General features: G+C 40.3%; 8 non-coding genes across 8 annotated transcripts; all 8 read right to left on the bottom strand.

Moving 5' to 3' along the window:
* Nucleotides 1-581: 581 nt before the first annotated feature.
* On the bottom strand, nucleotides 582-664 carry TRNAL-UAA (transfer RNA leucine (anticodon UAA)). The gene has a single exon. It is a non-coding gene; the product is annotated as a tRNA-Leu (tRNA).
* Nucleotides 665-1181: 517 nt separating this feature from the next.
* TRNAL-UAA (transfer RNA leucine (anticodon UAA)) lies at nucleotides 1182-1264 on the bottom strand. Its single transcript has one exon. It is a non-coding gene; the product is annotated as a tRNA-Leu (tRNA).
* Nucleotides 1265-1982: 718 nt separating this feature from the next.
* Nucleotides 1983-2065, bottom strand: TRNAL-UAA (transfer RNA leucine (anticodon UAA)). Its single transcript has one exon. It is a non-coding gene; the product is annotated as a tRNA-Leu (tRNA).
* Nucleotides 2066-3184: 1119 nt separating this feature from the next.
* On the bottom strand, nucleotides 3185-3267 carry TRNAL-UAA (transfer RNA leucine (anticodon UAA)). Its single transcript has one exon. It is a non-coding gene; the product is annotated as a tRNA-Leu (tRNA).
* Nucleotides 3268-5790: 2523 nt separating this feature from the next.
* Nucleotides 5791-5873, bottom strand: TRNAL-UAA (transfer RNA leucine (anticodon UAA)). Its single transcript has one exon. It is a non-coding gene; the product is annotated as a tRNA-Leu (tRNA).
* Nucleotides 5874-6592: 719 nt separating this feature from the next.
* Nucleotides 6593-6675, bottom strand: TRNAF-AAA (transfer RNA phenylalanine (anticodon AAA)). Its single transcript has one exon. It is a non-coding gene; the product is annotated as a tRNA-Phe (tRNA).
* A 2122-nt stretch (nucleotides 6676-8797) lies between these two features.
* TRNAL-UAA (transfer RNA leucine (anticodon UAA)) lies at nucleotides 8798-8880 on the bottom strand. The gene has a single exon. It is a non-coding gene; the product is annotated as a tRNA-Leu (tRNA).
* An 8933-nt stretch (nucleotides 8881-17813) lies between these two features.
* On the bottom strand, nucleotides 17814-17896 carry TRNAL-UAA (transfer RNA leucine (anticodon UAA)). The gene has a single exon. It is a non-coding gene; the product is annotated as a tRNA-Leu (tRNA).
* Nucleotides 17897-20334: the final 2438 nt, after the last annotated feature.

Raw genomic sequence — 20334 nt, 5'->3', positions numbered from 1 at the left:
ACCAACGCTTTCTTTCGAGGATTAGAGCTTAAATCTGACGCCTTAACCGCTCGGCAATCCTGACTGGGAAAATTAGTTAATTTTCAAGAATACTAACTTTTTTTGAGAGATTTAATTCGCAGTATCTCTCCTCGAAAAAACGGATTGAGTTTCTTTGCGGAAGAAATGAAATGAAAGAATTTGTCAGAAGTGGTGTTCGAACCCACGCCCTCTTTCGAGGATCAGAGCTTAAATCTGACGCCTTAACCGCTCGTTCATCCTGACAGGGAAAATTAGTTATTTTTAAAAGAATACGAGCTTTTTTTGAGAGATTAAATTCGCAGTCTCTCTCCTCGAAAAAACGGATTGAGTTTCTTTGCGGAAGAAATGAAATAAAAGAATTTGTCAGAAGTGGGGATCTTACCCACGCCCTCTTTCAAAGATTAGAGCTTAAATCTGACGCCTTAACCGCTCGGCAATCCTGACTGCGAGCATTAGTTATTTTTCCAGAATACGAACTTTTTTTGAGAGATTAAATTCGCAGTCTCTCTCCTCGAAAAAAGGATTGAGTGTCTTTGCGGAAGAAATGAAAGGAAAGAATTTGTCAGAAGTGGGGTTCGAACCCACGCCCTCTAACGAGGATCAGAGCTTAAATCTGACGCCTTAACCGCTCGGCCATCCTGACTGGGAAAATTAGTTATTTTTCCAGAATACTAACATTTTTTTGAGAGATTAAATTCGCAGTCTCTCTCCTCGAAAAAACGGATTGAGTTTCTTTGCGGAAGAAATGAAATGAAAGAATTTGTCAGAAGTGGGGTTCGAACCCACGCTTTCTTTCGAGGATCAGAGCTTAAATCTGACGCCTTAACCGCTCGGCAATCCTGACTGCGCGCATTAGTTATTTTTCTAGAATACGAACTTTTTTTGAGTGATTAAATTCGCAGTCTATCTCCTCGAAAAAACGGATTGAGTTTCTTTGCGGAAGAAATGAAATGAAAGAATTTGTCAGAAGTGGGGTTCGAACCCACGCCCTCTTTCAAAGATTAGAGCTTAAATCTGACGCCTTAACCGCTCGGCAATCCTGACTGCGAGCATTAGTTATTTTTCCAGAATACGAACTTTTTTTGAGAGATTAAATTCGCAGTCTCTCTCCTCGAAAAAAGGATTGAGTGTCTTTGCGGAAGAAATGAAAGGAAAGAATTTGTCAGAAGTGGGGTTCGAACCCACGCCCTCTAACGAGGATCAGAGCTTAAATCTGACGCCTTAACCGCTCGGCCATCCTGACTGGGAAAATTAGTTATTTTTCCAGAATACTAACATTTTTTTGAGAGATTAAATTCGCAGTCTCTCTCCTCGAAAAAACGGATTGAGTTTCTTTGCGGAAGAAATGAAATGAAAGAATTTGTCAGAAGTGGGGTTCGAACCCACGCTTTCTTTCGAGGATCAGAGCTTAAATCTGACGCCTTAACCGCTCGGGCATCCTGACTGGGAAAATTAGTTATTTTTAAAAGAATACGAACTTTTTTTGAGAGATTAAATTCGCAGTCTCTCTCCTCGAAAAAACGGATTGAGTTACTTTGCGGAAGAAATGAAATGAAAGAATTTGTCAGAAGTGGGGTTCGAACCCACGCTTTCTTTCGAGGATCAGAGCTTAAATTTGATGCCTTAGCCGCCCGGCCATCCTGACTGGGAAAGTTGGTTATTTTTCCAGAATACTAACTTTTTTTGAGAGATTAAATTCGCAGTCTCTCTCCTCGAAAAAACGGATTGAGTTTCTTTGCGGAAGAAATGAAAGGAAAGAATTTGTTAGAAGTGGGGATCTTACCCACGCCCTCTTTCAAATATCAGAGCTTAAATCTGACGCCTTAACCGCTCGGCAATACTGACTGCGAGCATTAGTTATTTTTCCAGAATACGAACTTTTTTTGAGAGATTAAATTCGCAGTCTCTCTCCTCGAAAAAAGGATTGAGTGTCTTTGCGGAAGAAATGAAAGGAAAGAATTTGTCAGAAGTGGGGTTCGAACACACGCCCTCTAACGAGGATCAGAGCTTAAATCTGACGCCTTAACCGCTCGGCCATCCTGACTGGGAATATTAGTTATTTTTCCAGAATACTAACTTTTTTTTGAGAGATTAAATTCGCAGTCTCTCTCCTCGAAAAAACGGATTGAGTTTCTTTGCGGAAGAAATGAAAGGAAAGAATTTGTTAGAAGTGGGGATCGAACCCACGCCCTCTTTCAAAGATCAGAGCTTAAATCTGACGCCTTAACCGCTCGGCAATCCTGACTGCAAGCATTAGTTATTTTTCCAGAATACGAATTTTTTTTAGAAAGATTAAATTCGAAGTCTCTCTCCTCGAAAAAACGGATTAAGTTTCTTTGCGGAAGAAATGAAAGGTAAGAATTTGTCAGAAGTGGGGTTCAAACCTACGCCCTCTTTCGAGGATGAGAGCTTAAATCTGACGCCTTAACCGCTTGGCCATCCTGACTGGGAAAATTAGTTAATTTTCAAGAATACTAACTTTTTTTGAGAGATTAAATTCGCAGTATCTCTCCTCGAAAAAACGGATTGAGTTTCTTTGCGGAAGAAATGAAAGGAGAGAATTGGTCAGAGGGGCGGTTCGAACCCACGCCCTCTTTTGAGGATCAGAGCTTAAATCTTACGGCTTAACCGCTCGGCCATCCTGACTGGGAAAATTAGTTAATTTTCAAGAATACTAACTTTTTTTGAGAGATTAAATTCGCAGTATCTCTCCTCGAAAAAACGGATTGAGTTTCTTTGCGGAAGAAATGAAATGAAAGAATTTGTCAGAAGTGGTGTTCGAACCCACGCCCTCTTTCGAGGATCAGAGCTTAAATCTGACGCCTTAACCGCTCGTTCATCCTGACTGGGAAAATTAGTTATTTTTAAAAGAATACGAGCTTTTTTTGAGAGATTAAATTCGCAGTCTCTCTCCTCGAAAAAACGGATTGAGTTTCTTTGCGGAAGAAATGAAAGGAAAGAATTTGTTAGAAGTGGGGATCTTACCCACGCCCTCTTTCAAATATCAGAGCTTAAATCTGACGCCTTAACCGCTCGGCAATCCTGACTGCGAGCATTAGTTATTTTTCCAGAATACGAACTTTTTTTGAGAGATTAAATTCGCAGTCTCTCTCCTCGAAAAAAGGATTGAGTGTCTTTGCGGAAGAAATGAAAGGAAAGAATTTGTCAGAAGTGGGGTTCGAACACACGCCCTCTAACGAGGATCAGAGCTTAAATCTGACGCCTTAACCGCTCGGCCATCCTGACTGGGAATATTAGTTATTTTTCCAGAATACTAACTTTTTTTTGAGAGATTAAATTCGCAGTCTCTCTCCTCGAAAAAACGGATTGAGTTTCTTTGCGGAAGAAATGAAAGGAAAGAATTTGTTAGAAGTGGGGATCGAACCCACGCCCTCTTTCAAAGATCAGAGCTTAAATCTGACGCCTTAACCGCTCGGCAATCCTGACTGCAAGCATTAGTTATTTTTCCAGAATACGAATTTTTTTTAGAAAGATTAAATTCGAAGTCTCTCTCCTCGAAAAAACGGATTAAGTTTCTTTGCGGAAGAAATGAAAGGTAAGAATTTGTCAGAAGTGGGGTTCAAACCTACGCCCTCTTTCGAGGACGAGAGCTTAAATCTGACGCCTTAACCGCTCGGCCATCCTGACTGGGAAAATTAGTTAATTTTCAAGAATACTAACTTTTTTTGAGAGATTAAATTCGCAGTATCTCTCCTCGAAAAAACGGATTGAGTTTCTTTGCGGAAGAAATGAAAGGAGAGAATTGGTCAGTAGGCGGTTCGAACCCACGCCCTCTTTTGAGGATCAGAGCTTAAATCTTACGGCTTAACCGCCCGGCCATCCTGACTGGGAAAATTAGTTATTTTTCCAAAATACGAACTTTTTTTAGAAAGATTAAATTCGAAGTCTCTCTCCTCGAAAAAACGGATTAAGTTTCTTTGCGGAAGAAATGAAATGAAAGAATTTGTCAGAAGTGGGGTTCGAACCAACGCTTTCTTTCGAGGATTAGAGCTTAAATCTGACGCCTTAACCGCTCGGCAATCCTGACTGGGAAAATTAGTTAATTTTCAAGAATACTAACTTTTTTTGAGAGATTTAATTCGCAGTATCTCTCCTCGAAAAAACGGATTGAGTTTCTTTGCGGAAGAAATGAAATGAAAGAATTTGTCAGAAGTGGTGTTCGAACCCACGCCCTCTTTCGAGGATCAGAGCTTAAATCTGACGCCTTAACCGCTCGTTCATCCTGACTGGGAAAATCAGTTATTTTTAAAAGAATACGAGCTTTTTTTGAGAGATTAAATTCGCAGTCTCTCTCCTCGAAAAAACGGATTGAGTTTCTTTGCGGAAGAAATGAAATGAAAGAATTTGTCAGAAGTGGGGTTCGAACCCACGCTTTCTTTCGAGGATCAGAGCTTAAATCTGACGCCTTAACCGCTCGGCAATCCTGACTGCGCGCATTAGTTATTTTTCTAGAATACGAACTTTTTTTGAGTGATTAAATTCGCAGTCTATCTCCTCGAAAAAAAGGATTGAGTTTCTTTGCGGAAGAAATGAAAGGAAAGACTTGGTCAGAAGTGGGGTTCGAACCCAAGCCCTCTTACGAGGATCAGAGCTTAATTCTGACGCCTTAACCGCTCGGCCAACCTGATTGGGAAAATAAGTTATTTTTCCAGAATACGAACTTTTTTTAGAAAGATTAAATTCGAAGTCTCTCTCCTCGAAAAAACGGATTAAGTTTCTTTGCGGAAGAAATGAAATGAAAAAATTTGTCAGAAGTGGGGTTCGAACCCATGCTTTCTTTCGAGGATCAGAGCTTAAATCTGACGCCTTAACCGCTCGGCAATCCTGACTGCGAGCATTAGTTATTTTTCTAGAATACGAACTTTTTTTGAGAGATTAAATTCGCAAGTCTATCTCCTCGAAAAAAAGGATTGAGTTTCTTTGCGGAAGAAATGAAAGGAAAGAATTTGTCAGAAGTGGGGTTCGAACCCACGCTTTCTTTCGAGGATCAGAGCTTAAATTTGATGCCTTAACCGCCCGGCCATCCTGACTGGGAAAATTAGTTATTTTTCCAAAATACGAACTTTTTTTAGAAAGATTAAATTCGAAGTCTCTCTCCTCGAAAAAACGGATTAAGTTTCTTTGCGGAAGAAATGAAATGAAAGAATTTGTCAGAAGTGGGGTTCGAACCCACGCTTTCTCTCGAGAATCAGAGCTTAAATCTGATGCCTTAACCGCTCGGCCATCCAGACTGGGAAAATTAGTTATTTTTCCAGAATACGAACTTTTTTTGAGAGATTAAATTCGCAGTCTCTCTCCTCGAAAAAATGGATTGAGTTTCTTTGCGGAAGAAATGAAAGGAAAGAAATTGTTAGAAGTGGGGTTTGAACCCACGTCCTCTTTCGAGGATCAGAGCTTAAATCTGACGCCTTAACCGCTCGGCAATCCTGACTGCAAGCATAAGTTATTTTTCCAGAATACGAATTTTTTTTAGAAAGATTAAATTCGAAGTCTCTCTTCGAAAAAACGGATTAAGTTTCTTTGCGGAAGAAATGAAAGGAAAGAATTTGTCATAAGTGGGGTTCAAACCTACGCCCTCTTTCGAGGATGAGAGCTTAAATCTGACGCCTTAACCGCTCGGCCATCCTGACTGGGAAAATTAGTTATTTTTCCAAAATACGAACTTTTTTTAGAAAGATTAAATTCGAAGTCTCTCTCCTCGTAAAAACGGATTAAGTTTCTTTGCGGAAGAAATGAAATGAAAGAATTTGTCAGAAGTGGGGTTCGAACCCACGCCCTCTTTCAAAGATCAGAGCTTAAATCTGACGCCTTAACCGTTCGGCAATCCTGACTGCAAGCATTAGTTATTTTTCCAGAATACGAATTTTTTTTAGAAAGATTAAATTCGAAGTCTCTCTCCTCGAAAAAACGGATTAAGTTTCTTTGCGGAAGAAATGAAAGGAAAGAATTTGTCAGAAGTGGGGTTCAAACCTACGCCCTCTTTCGAGGATGAGAGCTTAAATCTTACGGCTTAACCGCTCGGCCATCCTGACTGGGAAAATTGGTTAATTTTCAAGAATACTAACTTTTTTTGAGAGATTAAATTCGCAGTATCTCTCCTCGGAAAAACGGATTGAGTTTCTTTGCGGAAGAAATGAAATGAAAGAATTTGTCAGAAGTGGTGTTCGAACCCACGCCCTCTTTCGAGGATCAGAGCTTAAATCTGACGCCTTAACCGCTCGTTCATCCTGACTGGGAAAATTAGTTATTTTTAAAAGAATACGAGCTTTTTTGAGAGATTAAATTCGCAGTCTCTCTCCTCGAAAAAACGGATTGAGTTTCTTTGCGGAAGAAATGAAATAAAATAATTTGTCAGAAGTGGGGTTCGTACCCACGCTTTCTTTCGAGGATCAGAGCTTAAATCTGACGCCTTAACCGCTCGGCAATCCTGACTGGGAAAATTAGTTATTTTTAAAAGAATACGAACTTTTTTTGAGAGATTAAATTCGCAGTCTCTCTCCTCGAAAAAACGGATTGAGTTACTTTGCGGAAGAAATGAAAGGAAATAAATTGTTAGAAGTGGGGTTTGAACCCACGCCCTCTTTCGAGGATCAGAGCTTTAATCTGACGCCTTAACCGCTCGGGCATCCTAACTGGGAAAATTAGTTATTTTTAAAAGAATACGAACTTTTTTTGAGAGATTAAATTCGCAGTCTCTCTCCTCGAAAAAACGGATTGAGTTACTTTGCGGAAGAAATGAAATGAAAGAATTTGTCAGAAGTGGGGTTCGAACCCACGCTTTCTTTCGAGGATCAGAGCTCAAATCTGTTGCCTTAACCGCCCGGCCATCCTGACTGGGAAAATTAGTTATTTTTCCAAAATACGAACTTTTTTTAGAAAGATTAAATTCGAAGTCTCTCTCCTCGAAAAAACGGATTAAGTTTCTTTGCGGAAGAAATGAAATGAAAGAATTTGTCAGAAGTGGGGTTCGAACCAACGCTTTCTTTCGAGGATTAGAGCTTAAATCTGACGCCTTAACCGCTCGGCAATCCTGACTGGGAAAATTAGTTAATTTTCAAGAATACTAACTTTTTTTGAGAGATTTAATTCGCAGTATCTCTCCTCGAAAAAACGGATTGAGTTTCTTTGCGGAAGAAATGAAATGAAAGAATTTGTCAGAAGTGGTGTTCGAACCCACGCCCTCTTTCGAGGATCAGAGCTTAAATCTGACGCCTTAACCGCTCGTTCATCCTGACTGGGAAAATCAGTTATTTTTAAAAGAATACGAGCTTTTTTTGAGAGATTAAATTCGCAGTCTCTCTCCTCGAAAAAACGGATTGAGTTTCTTTGCGGAAGAAATGAAATGAAAGAATTTGTCAGAAGTGGGGTTCGAACCCACGCTTTCTTTCGAGGATCAGAGCTTAAATCTGACGCCTTAACCGCTCGGCAATCCTGACTGCGCGCATTAGTTATTTTTCTAGAATACGAACTTTTTTTGAGTGATTAAATTCGCAGTCTATCTCCTCGAAAAAAAGGATTGAGTTTCTTTGCGGAAGAAATGAAAGGAAAGACTTGGTCAGAAGTGGGGTTCGAACCCAAGCCCTCTTACGAGGATCAGAGCTTAATTCTGACGCCTTAACCGCTCGGCCAACCTGATTGGGAAAATAAGTTATTTTTCCAGAATACGAACTTTTTTTAGAAAGATTAAATTCGAAGTCTCTCTCCTCGAAAAAACGGATTAAGTTTCTTTGCGGAAGAAATGAAATGAAAAAATTTGTCAGAAGTGGGGTTCGAACCCATGCTTTCTTTCGAGGATCAGAGCTTAAATCTGACGCCTTAACCGCTCGGCAATCCTGACTGCGAGCATTAGTTATTTTTCTAGAATACGAACTTTTTTTGAGAGATTAAATTCGCAAGTCTATCTCCTCGAAAAAAAGGATTGAGTTTCTTTGCGGAAGAAATGAAAGGAAAGAATTTGTCAGAAGTGGGGTTCGAACCCACGCTTTCTTTCGAGGATGAGAGCTTAAATCTGAGGCCTTAACCGCTTGGCCATCCTGACTGGGAAAATTAGTTAATTTTCAAGAATACTAACTTTTTTTGAGAGATTAAATTCGCAGTATCTCTCCTCGAAAAAACGGATTGAGTTTCTTTGCGGAAGAAATGAAAGGAGAGAATTGGTCAGAGGGGCGGTTCGAACCCACGCCCTCTTTTGAGGATCAGAGCTTAAATCTTACGGCTTAACCGCTCGGCCATCCTGACTGGGAAAATTAGTTAATTTTCAAGAATACTAACTTTTTTTGAGAGATTAAATTCGCAGTATCTCTCCTCGAAAAAACGGATTGAGTTTCTTTGCGGAAGAAATGAAATGAAAGAATTTGTCAGAAGTGGTGTTCGAACCCACGCCCTCTTTCGAGGATCAGAGCTTAAATCTGACGCCTTAACCGCTCGTTCATCCTGACTGGGAAAATTAGTTATTTTTAAAAGAATACGAGCTTTTTTTGAGAGATTAAATTCGCAGTCTCTCTCCTCGAAAAAACGGATTGAGTTTCTTTGCGGAAGAAATGAAAGGAAAGAATTTGTTAGAAGTGGGGATCTTACCCACGCCCTCTTTCAAATATCAGAGCTTAAATCTGACGCCTTAACCGCTCGGCAATCCTGACTGCGAGCATTAGTTATTTTTCCAGAATACGAACTTTTTTTGAGAGATTAAATTCGCAGTCTCTCTCCTCGAAAAAAGGATTGAGTGTCTTTGCGGAAGAAATGAAAGGAAAGAATTTGTCAGAAGTGGGGTTCGAACACACGCCCTCTAACGAGGATCAGAGCTTAAATCTGACGCCTTAACCGCTCGGCCATCCTGACTGGGAATATTAGTTATTTTTCCAGAATACTAACTTTTTTTTGAGAGATTAAATTCGCAGTCTCTCTCCTCGAAAAAACGGATTGAGTTTCTTTGCGGAAGAAATGAAAGGAAAGAATTTGTTAGAAGTGGGGATCGAACCCACGCCCTCTTTCAAAGATCAGAGCTTAAATCTGACGCCTTAACCGCTCGGCAATCCTGACTGCAAGCATTAGTTATTTTTCCAGAATACGAATTTTTTTTAGAAAGATTAAATTCGAAGTCTCTCTCCTCGAAAAAACGGATTAAGTTTCTTTGCGGAAGAAATGAAAGGTAAGAATTTGTCAGAAGTGGGGTTCAAACCTACGCCCTCTTTCGAGGATGAGAGCTTAAATCTGACGCCTTAACCGCTCGGCCATCCTGACTGGGAAAATTAGTTAATTTTCAAGAATACTAACTTTTTTTGAGAGATTAAATTCGCAGTATCTCTCCTCGAAAAAACGGATTGAGTTTCTTTGCGGAAGAAATGAAAGGAGAGAATTGGTCAGTAGGCGGTTCGAACCCACGCCCTCTTTTGAGGATCAGAGCTTAAATCTTACGGCTTAACCGCTCGGCCATCCTGACTGGGAAAATTAGTTAATTTTCAAGAATACTAACTTTTTTTGAGAGATTAAATTCGCAGTATCTCTCCTCGAAAAAACGGATTGAGTTTCTTTGCGGAAGAAATGAAATGAAAGAATTTGTCAGAAGTGGTGTTCGAACCCACGCCCTCTTTCGAGGATCAGAGCTTAAATCTGACGCCTTAACCGCTCGTTCATCCTGACTGGGAAAATTAGTTATTTTTAAAAGAATACGAGCTTTTTTTGAGAGATTAAATTCGCAGTCTCTCTCCTCGAAAAAACGGATTGAGTTTCTTTGCGGAAGAAATGAAATGAAAGAATTTGTCAGAAGTGGGGTTCGAACCCACGCTTTCTTTCGAGGATCAGAGCTTAAATCTGACGCCTTAACCGCTCGGCAATCCTGACTGCGCGCATTAGTTATTTTTCTAGAATACGAACTTTTTTTGAGTGATTAAATTCGCAGTCTATCTCCTCGAAAAAAAGGATTGAGTTTCTTTGCGGAAGAAATGAAAGGAAAGACTTGGTCAGAAGTGGGGTTCGAACCCACGCTTTCTCTCGAGAATCAGAGCTTAAATCTGATGCCTTAACCGCTCGGCCATCCAGACTGGGAAAATTAGTTATTTTTCCAGAATACGAACTTTTTTTGAGAGATTAAATTCGCAGTCTCTCTCCTCGAAAAAATGGATTGAGTTTCTTTGCGGAAGAAATGAAAGGAAAGAAATTGTTAGAAGTGGGGTTTGAACCCACGTCCTCTTTCGAGGATCAGAGCTTAAATCTGACGCCTTAACCGCTTGGCAATCCTGACTGCGAGCATTAGTTATTTTTCTAGAATACGAACTTTTTTTGAGAGATTAAATTCGCAGTCTATCTCCTCGAAAAAAAGGATTGAGTTTCTTTGCGGAAGAAATGAAACGAAAGAAATTGTTAGAAGTGGGGTTCGAACACACGCCCTCTTACGGGGATCAGAGCTTAATTCTAACGCCTTAACCGCTCGGCCATCCTGACTGGGAGAATTAGTTATTTTTCCAGAATACTAACTTTTTTGTGAGATTAAATTCGCAGTCTCTCTCCTCGAAAAAACGGATTGAGTTTCTTTGCGGAAGAAATGAAAGGAAAGAATTTGTTAGAAGTGGGGATCGAACCCACGCCCTCTTTCAAGAATCAGAGCGTAAATCTGACGCCTTAACCGCTCGGCAATCCTGACAGCGAGCATTAGTTATTTTTCCAGAATACGAACTTTTTTTAGAAAGATTAAATTCGAAGTCTCTCTCCTCGAAAAAACGGATTGAGTTTCTTTGCGGAAGAAATGAAAGGAAAGAATTTGTTAGAAGTGGGGATCGAACCGACGCCCTCTTTCAAGAATCAGAGCTTAAATCTGACGCCTTAACCGCTCGGCCATCCTGACTGCCGAAACTAGTTATTTTTCGAGAATACGAACTTTTTTTAGGAAGATTAAATTTGCAGTCTCTCACCTCGAAAAAACGGATTGAGTTTCTTTGCGGAAGAAATGAAGTGAGAGAATTTGTCAGAGGTGCAGTTCGAACCCACGCCCTCTTTTGAGGATCAGAGCTTAAATCTTACGGCTTAACCGCTCGGCCATCCTGACTGGGAAAATTAGTTAATTTTCAAGAATACTAACTTTTTTTGAGAGATTAAATTCGCAGTATCTCTCCTCGAAAAAACGGATTGAGTTTCTTTGCGGAAGAAATGAAATGAAAGAATTTGTCAGAAGTGGTGTTCGAACCCACGCCCTCTTTCGAGGATCAGAGCTTAAATCTGACGCCTTAACCGCTCGTTCATCCTGACTGGGAAAATTAGTTATTTTTAAAAGAATACGAGCTTTTTTTGAGAGATTAAATTCGCAGTCTCTCTCCTCGAAAAAACGGATTGAGTTTCTTTGCGGAAGAAATGAAATGAAAGAATTTGTCAGAAGTGGGGTTCGAACCCACGCTTTCTTTCGAGGATCAGAGCTTAAATCTGACGCCTTAACCGCTCGGCAATCCTGACTGCGCGCATTAGTTATTTTTCTAGAATACGAACTTTTTTTGAGTGATTAAATTCGCAGTCTATCTCCTCGAAAAAAAGGATTGAGTTTCTTTGCGGAAGAAATGAAAGGATAGAATTGGTCAGAAGTGGGGTTCGAACCCAAGCCCTCTTACGAGGATCAGAGCTTAATTCTGACGCCTTAACCGCTCGGCCAACCTGATTGGGAAAATAAGTTATTTTTCCAGAATACGAACTTTTTTTAGAAAGATTAAATTCGAAGTCTCTCTCCTCGAAAAAACGGATTAAGTTTCTTTGCGGAAGAAATGAAATGAAAAAATTTGTCAGAATTGGGGTTCGAACCCATGCTTTCTTTCGAGGATCAGAGCTTAAATCTGACGCCTTAACCGCTCGGCAATCCTGACTGCGAGCATTAGTTATTTTTCTAGAATACGAACTTTTTTTGAGAGATTAAATTCGCAAGTCTATCTCCTCGAAAAAACGGATTGAGTTTCTTTGCGGAAGAAATGAAAGGAAAGAATTTGTTAGAAGTGGGGATCGAACCGACGCCCTCTTTCAAGAATCAGAGCTTAAATCTGACGCCTTAACCGCTCGGCCATCCTGACTGCCGAAACTAGTTATTTTTCGAGAATACGAACTTTTTTTAGGAAGATTAAATTTGCAGTCTCTCACCTCGAAAAAACGGATTGAGTTTCTTTGCGGAAGAAATGAAGTGAGAGAATTTGTCAGAGGTGCAGTTCGAACCCACGCCCTCTTTTGAGGATCAGAGCTTAAATCTTACGGCTTAACCGCTCGGCCATCCTGACTGGGAAAATTAGTTAATTTTCAAGAATACTAACTTTTTTTGAGAGATTAAATTCGCAGTATCTCTCCTCGAAAAAACGGATTGAGTTTCTTTGCGGAAGAAATGAAATGAAAGAATTTGTCAGAAGTGGTGTTCGAACCCACGCCCTCTTTCGAGGATCAGAGCTTAAATCTGACGCCTTAACCGCTCGTTCATCCTGACTGGGAAAATTAGTTATTTTTAAAAGAATACGAGCTTTTTTTGAGAGATTAAATTCGCAGTCTCTCTCCTCGAAAAAACGGATTGAGTTTCTTTGCGGAAGAAATGAAATGAAAGAATTTGTCAGAAGTGGGGTTCGAACCCACGCTTTCTTTCGAGGATCAGAGCTTAAATCTGACGCCTTAACCGCTCGGCAATCCTGACTGCGCGCATTAGTTATTTTTCTAGAATACGAACTTTTTTTGAGTGATTAAATTCGCAGTCTATCTCCTCGAAAAAAAGGATTGAGTTTCTTTGCGGAAGAAATGAAAGGATAGAATTGGTCAGAAGTGGGGTTCGAACCCAAGCCCTCTTACGAGGATCAGAGCTTAATTCTGACGCCTTAACCGCTCGGCCAACCTGATTGGGAAAATAAGTTATTTTTCCAGAATACGAACTTTTTTTAGAAAGATTAAATTCGAAGTCTCTCTCCTCGAAAAAACGGATTAAGTTTCTTTGCGGAAGAAATGAAATGAAAAAATTTGTCAGAATTGGGGTTCGAACCCATGCTTTCTTTCGAGGATCAGAGCTTAAATCTGACGCCTTAACCGCTCGGCAATCCTGACTGCGAGCATTAGTTATTTTTCTAGAATACGAACTTTTTTTGAGAGATTAAATTCGCAAGTCTATCTCCTCGAAAAAAAGGATTGAGTTTCTTTGCGGAAGAAATGAAAGGAAAGAATTTGTCAGAAGTGGGGTTCGAACCCACGCTTTCTTTCGAGGATCAGAGCTTAAATTTGATGCCTTAACCGCCCGGCCATCCTGACTGGGAAAATTAGTTATTTTTCCAAAATACGAACTTTTTTTAGAAAGATTAAATTCGAAGTCTCTCTCCTCGAAAAAACGGATTAAGTTTCTTTGCGGAAGAAATGAAATGAAAGAATTTGTCAGAAGTGGGGTTCGAACCCACGCTTTCTCTCGAGAATCAGAGCTTAAATCTGATGCCTTAACCGCTCGGCCATCCAGACTGGGAAAATTAGTTATTTTTCCAGAATACGAACTTTTTTTGAGAGATTAAATTCGCAGTCTCTCTCCTCGAAAAAACGGATTGAGTTTCTTTGCGGAAGAACTGAAAGGAAAGAAATTGTTAGAAGTGGGGTTTGAACCCACGTCCTCTTTCGAGGATCAGAGCTTAAATCTGACGCCTTAACCGCTTGGCAATCCTGACTGCGAGCATTAGTTATTTTTCTAGAATACGAACTTTTTTTGAGAGATTAAATTCGCAGTCTATCTCCTCGAAAAAAAGGATTGAGTTTCTTTGCGGAAGAAATGAAACGAAAGAAATTGTTAGTAGTGGGGTTCGAACCCACGCCCTCTTACGGGGATCAGAGCTTAATTCTAACGCCTTAACCGCTCGGCCATCCTGACTGGGAGAATTAGTTATTTTTCCAGAATACTAACTTTTTTGTGAGATTAAATTCGCAGTCTCTCTCCTCGAAAAAACGGATTGAGTTTCTTTGCGGAAGAAATGAAAGGAAAGAATTTGTTAGAAGTGGGGATCGAACCCACGCCCTCTTTCAAGGATCAGAGCGTAAATCTGACGCCTTAACCGCTCGGCAATCCTGACAGCGAGCATTAGTTATTTTTCCAGAATACGAACTTTTTTTAGAAAGATTAAATTCGAAGTCTCTCTCCTCGAAAAATCGGATTGAGTTTCTTTGCGGAAGAAATGAAAGGAAAGAATTTGTTAGAAGTGGGGATCGAACCGACGCCCTCTTTCAAGGATCAGAGCTTAAATCTGACGCCTTAACCGCTCGGCCATCCTGACTGCCGAAACTAGTTATTTTTCGAGAATACGAACTTTTTTTAGGAAGATTAAATTCGCAGTCTCTCACCTCGAAAAAACGGATTGAGTTTCTTTGCGGAAGAAATGAAGGGAGAGAATTTGTCAGAGGTGCAGTTCGAACCCACGCCCTCTTTTGAGGATCAGAGCTTAAATCTTACGGCTTAACCGCTCGGCCATCCTGATTGCGAGCATTAGTTATTTTTCCAGAATACGAACTTTTTTTAGAAAGATTAAATTCGAAGTCTCTCTCCTCGAAAAAACGGATTAAGTTTCTTTGCGGAAGAAATGATAGTAAAGAATTTGTTAGAATTGGGGTTCGAACCCACGCTTTCTTTCGAGGATCAGAGCTTAAATCTGATGCCTTAACCGCTCGGCCATCCGGACTGGGAAGATTAGTTATTTTTCCAGAATACGAACTTTTTTGAGAGATTAAATTCGCAGTCTCTCTCCTCGAAAAAACGGATTGAGTTTCTTTGCGGAAGAAATGAAAGGAAAGAAATTGTTAGAAGTGGGGTTTGAACCCACGCCCTCTTTCGAGGATCAGAGCTTAAATCTGACGCCTTAACCGCTCGTTCATCCTGACTGGGAAAATTAGTTATTTTTAAATGAATACGAGCTTTTTTTGAGAGATTAAATTCGCAGTCTCTCTCCTCGAAAAAACGGATTGAGTTTCTTTGCGGAAGAAATGAAATGAAATAATTTGTCAGAAGTGGGGTTCGAACCCACGCTTTCTTTCGAGGATCAGAGCTTAAATCTGACGCCTTAACCGCTTGGCAATCCTGACTGCGAGCATTAGTTATTTTTCTAGAATACGAACTTTTTTTGAGAGATTAAATTCGCAGTCTATCTCCTCGAAAAAAAGGATTGAGTTTCTTTGCGGAAGAAATGAAACGAAAGAAATTGTTAGAAGTGGGGTTCGAACCCACGCCCTCTTACGGGGATCAGAGCTTAATTCTAACGCCTTAACCGCTCGGCCATCCTGACTGGGAGAATTAGTTATTTTTCCAGAATACTAACTTTTTTGTGAGATTAAATTCGCAGTCTCTCTCCTCGAAAAAACGGATTGAGTTTCTTTGCGGAAGAAATGAAAGGAAAGAATTTGTTAGAAGTGGGGATCGAACCCACGCCCTCTTTCAAGGATCAGAGCGTAAATCTGACGCCTTAACCGCTCGGCAATCCTGACAGCGAGCATTAGTTATTTTTCCAGAATACGAACTTTTTTTAGAAAGATTAAATTCGAAGTCTCTCTCCTCGAAAAAACGGATTGAGTTTCTTTGCGGAAGAAATGAAAGGAAAGAATTTGTTAGAAGTGGGGATCGAACCGACGCCCTCTTTCAAGGATCAGAGCTTAAATCTGACGCCTTAACCGCTCGGCCATCCTGACTGCCGAAACTAGTTATTTTTCGAGAATACGAACTTTTTTTAGGAAGATTAAATTCGCAGTCTCTCACCTCGAAAAAGCGGATTGAGTTTCTTTGCGGAAGAAATGAAGGGAGAGAATTTGTCAGAGGTGCAGTTCGAACCCACGCCCTCTTTTGAGGATCAGAGCTTAAATCTTACGGCTTAACCGCTCGGCCATCCTGACTGCGAGCATTAGTTATTTTTCCAGAATACGAACTTTTTTTGAGAGATTAAATTCGCAGTATCTCTCCTCGAAAAAACGGATTGAGTTTCTTTGCGGAAGAAATGAAATGAAAGAATTTGTCAGAAGTGGGGTTCGAACCCACGCTTTCTTTCGAGGATCAGAGCTTAAATCTGATGCCTTAACCGCTCGGCCATCCGGACTGGGAAAATTAGTTATTTTTCCAGAATACGAACTTTTTTGAGAGATTAAATTCGCAGTCTCTCTCCTCGAAAAAACGGATTGAGTTTCTTTGCGGAAGAAATGAAAGGAAAGAAATTGTTAGAAGTGGGGTTTGAACCAACGCCCTCTTTCGAGGATCAGAGCTTAAATCTGACGCCTTAACCGCTCGTTCATCCTGACTGGGAAAATTAGTTATTTTTAAATGAATACGAGCTTTTTTTGAGAGATTAAATTCGCATTCTCTCTCCTCGAAAAAACGGATTGAGTTTCTTTGCGGAAGAAATGAAATGAAATAATTTGTCAGAAGTGGGGTTCGAACCCACGCTTTCTTTCGAGGATCAGAGCTTAAATCTGACGCCTTAACCGCTCGGCAATCCTGACTGCGCGCATTAGTTATTTTTCTAGAATACGAACTTTTTTTGAGTGATTAAATTCGCAGTCTATCTCCTCGAAAAAAAGGATTGAGTTTCTTTGCGGAAGAAATGAAAGGAAAGACTTGGTCAGAAGTGGGGTTCGAACCCAAGCCCTCTTACGAGGATCAGAGCTTAATTCTGACGCCTTAACCGCTCGGCCAACCTGATTGGGAAAATAAGTTATTTTTCCAGAATACGAACTTTTTTTAGAAAGATTAAATTCGAAGTCTCTCTCCTCGAAAAAACGGATTAAGTTTCTTTGCGGAAGAAATGAAATGAAAAAATTTGTCAGAAGTGGGGTTCGAACCCATGCTTTCTTTCGAGGATCAGAGCTTAAATCTGACGCCTTAACCGCTCGGCAATCCTGACTGCGAGCATTAGTTATTTTTCTAGAATACGAACTTTTTTTGAGAGATTAAATTCGCAAGTCTATCTCCTCGAAAAAAAGGATTGAGTTTCTTTGCGGAAGAAATGAAAGGAAAGAATTTGTCAGAAGTGGGGTTCGAACCCACGCTTTCTTTCGAGGATGAGAGCTTAAATCTGAGGCCTTAACCGCTTGGCCATCCTGACTGCGAAAATTAGTTAATTTTCAAGAATACTAACTTTTTTTGAGAGATTAAATTCGCAGTATCTCTCCTCGAAAAAACGGATTGAGTTTCTTTGCGGAAGAAATGAAAGGAGAGAATTGGTCAGAGGGGCGGTTCGAACCCACGCCCTCTTTTGAGGATCAGAGCTTAAATCTTACGGCTTAACCGCTCGGCCATCCTGACTGGGAAAATTAGTTAATTTTCAAGAATACTAACTTTTTTTGAGAGATTAAATTCGCAGTATCTCTCCTCGAAAAAACGGATTGAGTTTCTTTGCGGAAGAAATGAAATGAAAGAATTTGTCAGAAGTGGTGTTCGAACCCACGCCCTCTTTCGAGGATCAGAGCTTAAATCTGACGCCTTAACCGCTCGTTCATCCTGACTGGGAAAATTAGTTATTTTTAAAAGAATACGAGCTTTTTTTGAGAGATTAAATTCGCAGTCTCTCTCCTCGAAAAAACGGATTGAGTTTCTTTGCGGAAGAAATGAAAGGAAAGAATTTGTTAGAAGTGGGGATCTTACCCACGCCCTCTTTCAAATATCAGAGCTTAAATCTGACGCCTTAACCGCTCGGCAATCCTGACTGCGAGCATTAGTTATTTTTCCAGAATACGAACTTTTTTTGAGAGATTAAATTCGCAGTCTCTCTCCTCGAAAAAAGGATTGAGTGTCTTTGCGGAAGAAATGAAAGGAAAGAATTTGTCAGAAGTGGGGTTCGAACACACGCCCTCTAACGAGGATCAGAGCTTAAATCTGACGCCTTAACCGCTCGGCCATCCTGACTGGGAATATTAGTTATTTTTCCAGAATACTAACTTTTTTTTGAGAGATTAAATTCGCAGTCTCTCTCCTCGAAAAAACGGATTGAGTTTCTTTGCGGAAGAAATGAAAGGAAAGAATTTGTTAGAAGTGGGGATCGAACCCACGCCCTCTTTCAAAGATCAGAGCTTAAATCTGACGCCTTAACCGCTCGGCAATCCTGACTGCAAGCATTAGTTATTTTTCCAGAATACGAATTTTTTTTAGAAAGATTAAATTCGAAGTCTCTCTCCTCGAAAAAACGGATTAAGTTTCTTTGCGGAAGAAATGAAAGGTAAGAATTTGTCAGAAGTGGGGTTCAAACCTACGCCCTCTTTCGAGGATGAGAGCTTAAATCTGACGCCTTAACCGCTCGGCCATCCTGACTGGGAAAATTAGTTAATTTTCAAGAATACTAACTTTTTTTGAGAGATTAAATTCGCAGTATCTCTCCTCGAAAAAACGGATTGAGTTTCTTTGCGGAAGAAATGAAAGGAGAGAATTGGTCAGTAGGCGGTTCGAACCCACGCCCTCTTTTGAGGATCAGAGCTTAAATCTTACGGCTTAACCGCTCGGCCATCCTGACTGGGAAAATTAGTTAATTTTCAAGAATACTAACTTTTTTTGAGAGATTAAATTCGCAGTATCTCTCCTCGAAAAAACGGATTGAGTTTCTTTGCGGAAGAAATGAAATGAAAGAATTTGTCAGAAGTGGTGTTCGAACCCACGCCCTCTTTCGAGGATCAGAGCTTAAATCTGACGCCTTAACCGCTCGTTCATCCTGACTGGGAAAATTAGTTATTTTTAAAAGAATACGAGCTTTTTTTGAGAGATTAAATTCGCAGTCTCTCTCCTCGAAAAAACGGATTGAGTTTCTTTGCGGAAGAAATGAAATGAAAGAATTTGTCAGAAGTGGGGTTCGAACCCACGCTTTCTTTCGAGGATCAGAGCTTAAATCTGACGCCTTAACCGCTCGGCAATCCTGACTGCGCGCATTAGTTATTTTTCTAGAATACGAACTTTTTTTGAGTGATTAAATTCGCAGTCTATCTCCTCGAAAAAAAGGATTGAGTTTCTTTGCGGAAGAAATGAAAGGAAAGACTTGGTCAGAAGTGGGGTTCGAACCCAAGCCCTCTTACGAGGATCAGAGCTTAATTCTGACGCCTTAACCGCTCGGCCAACCTGATTGGGAAAATAAGTTATTTTTCCAGAATACGAACTTTTTTTAGAAAGATTAAATTCGAAGTCTCTCTCCTCGAAAAAACGGATTAAGTTTCTTTGCGGAAGAAATGAAATGAAAAAATTTGTCAGAAGTGGGGTTCGAACCCATGCTTTCTTTCGAGGATCAGAGCTTAAATCTGACGCCTTAACCGCTCGGCAATCCTGACTGCGAGCATTAGTTATTTTTCTAGAATACGAACTTTTTTTGAGAGATTAAATTCGCAAGTCTATCTCCTCGAAAAAAAGGATTGAGTTTCTTTGCGGAAGAAATGAAAGGAAAGAATTTGTCAGAAGTGGGGTTCGAACCCACGCTTTCTTTCGAGGATCAGAGCTTAAATTTGATGCCTTAACCGCCCGGCCATCCTGACTGGGAAAATTAGTTATTTTTCCAAAATACGAACTTTTTTTAGAAAGATTAAATTCGAAGTCTCTCTCCTCGAAAAAACGGATTAAGTTTCTTTGCGGAAGAAATGAAATGAAAGAATTTGTCAGAAGTGGGGTTCGAACCCACGCTTTCTCTCGAGAATCAGAGCTTAAATCTGATGCCTTAACCGCTCGGCCATCCAGACTGGGAAAATTAGTTATTTTTCCAGAATACGAACTTTTTTTGAGAGATTAAATTCGCAGTCTCTCTCCTCGAAAAAATGGATTGAGTTTCTTTGCGGAAGAAATGAAAGGAAAGAAATTGTTAGAAGTGGGGTTTGAACCCACGTCCTCTTTCGAGGATCAGAGCTTAAATCTGACGCCTTAACCGCTTGGCAATCCTGACTGCGAGCATTAGTTATTTTTCTAGAATACGAACTTTTTTTGAGAGATTAAATTCGCAGTCTATCTCCTCGAAAAAAAGGATTGAGTTTCTTTGCGGAAGAAATGAAACGAAAGAAATTGTTAGAAGTGGGGTTCGAACACACGCCCTCTTACGGGGATCAGAGCTTAATTCTAACGCCTTAACCGCTCGGCCATCCTGACTGGGAGAATTAGTTATTTTTCCAGAATACTAACTTTTTTGTGAGATTAAATTCGCAGTCTCTCTCCTCGAAAAAACGGATTGAGTTTCTTTGCGGAAGAAATGAAAGGAAAGAATTTGTTAGAAGTGGGGATCGAACCCACGCCCTCTTTCAAGAATCAGAGCGTAAATCTGACGCCTTAACCGCTCGGCAATCCTGACAGCGAGCATTAGTTATTTTTCCAGAATACGAACT

The sequence above is a fragment of the Leiobunum rupestre genome, chromosome 1, assembly GCF_980474605.1.
Source record: "Leiobunum rupestre chromosome 1, qqLeiRupe1.1.hap1, whole genome shotgun sequence".
Lineage (NCBI taxonomy): Eukaryota > Metazoa > Arthropoda > Arachnida > Opiliones > Sclerosomatidae > Leiobunum > Leiobunum rupestre.
The sequence above is the reverse complement of the archived record's forward strand: the minus strand, read 5'-3'. Positions and strand labels throughout refer to the sequence as shown.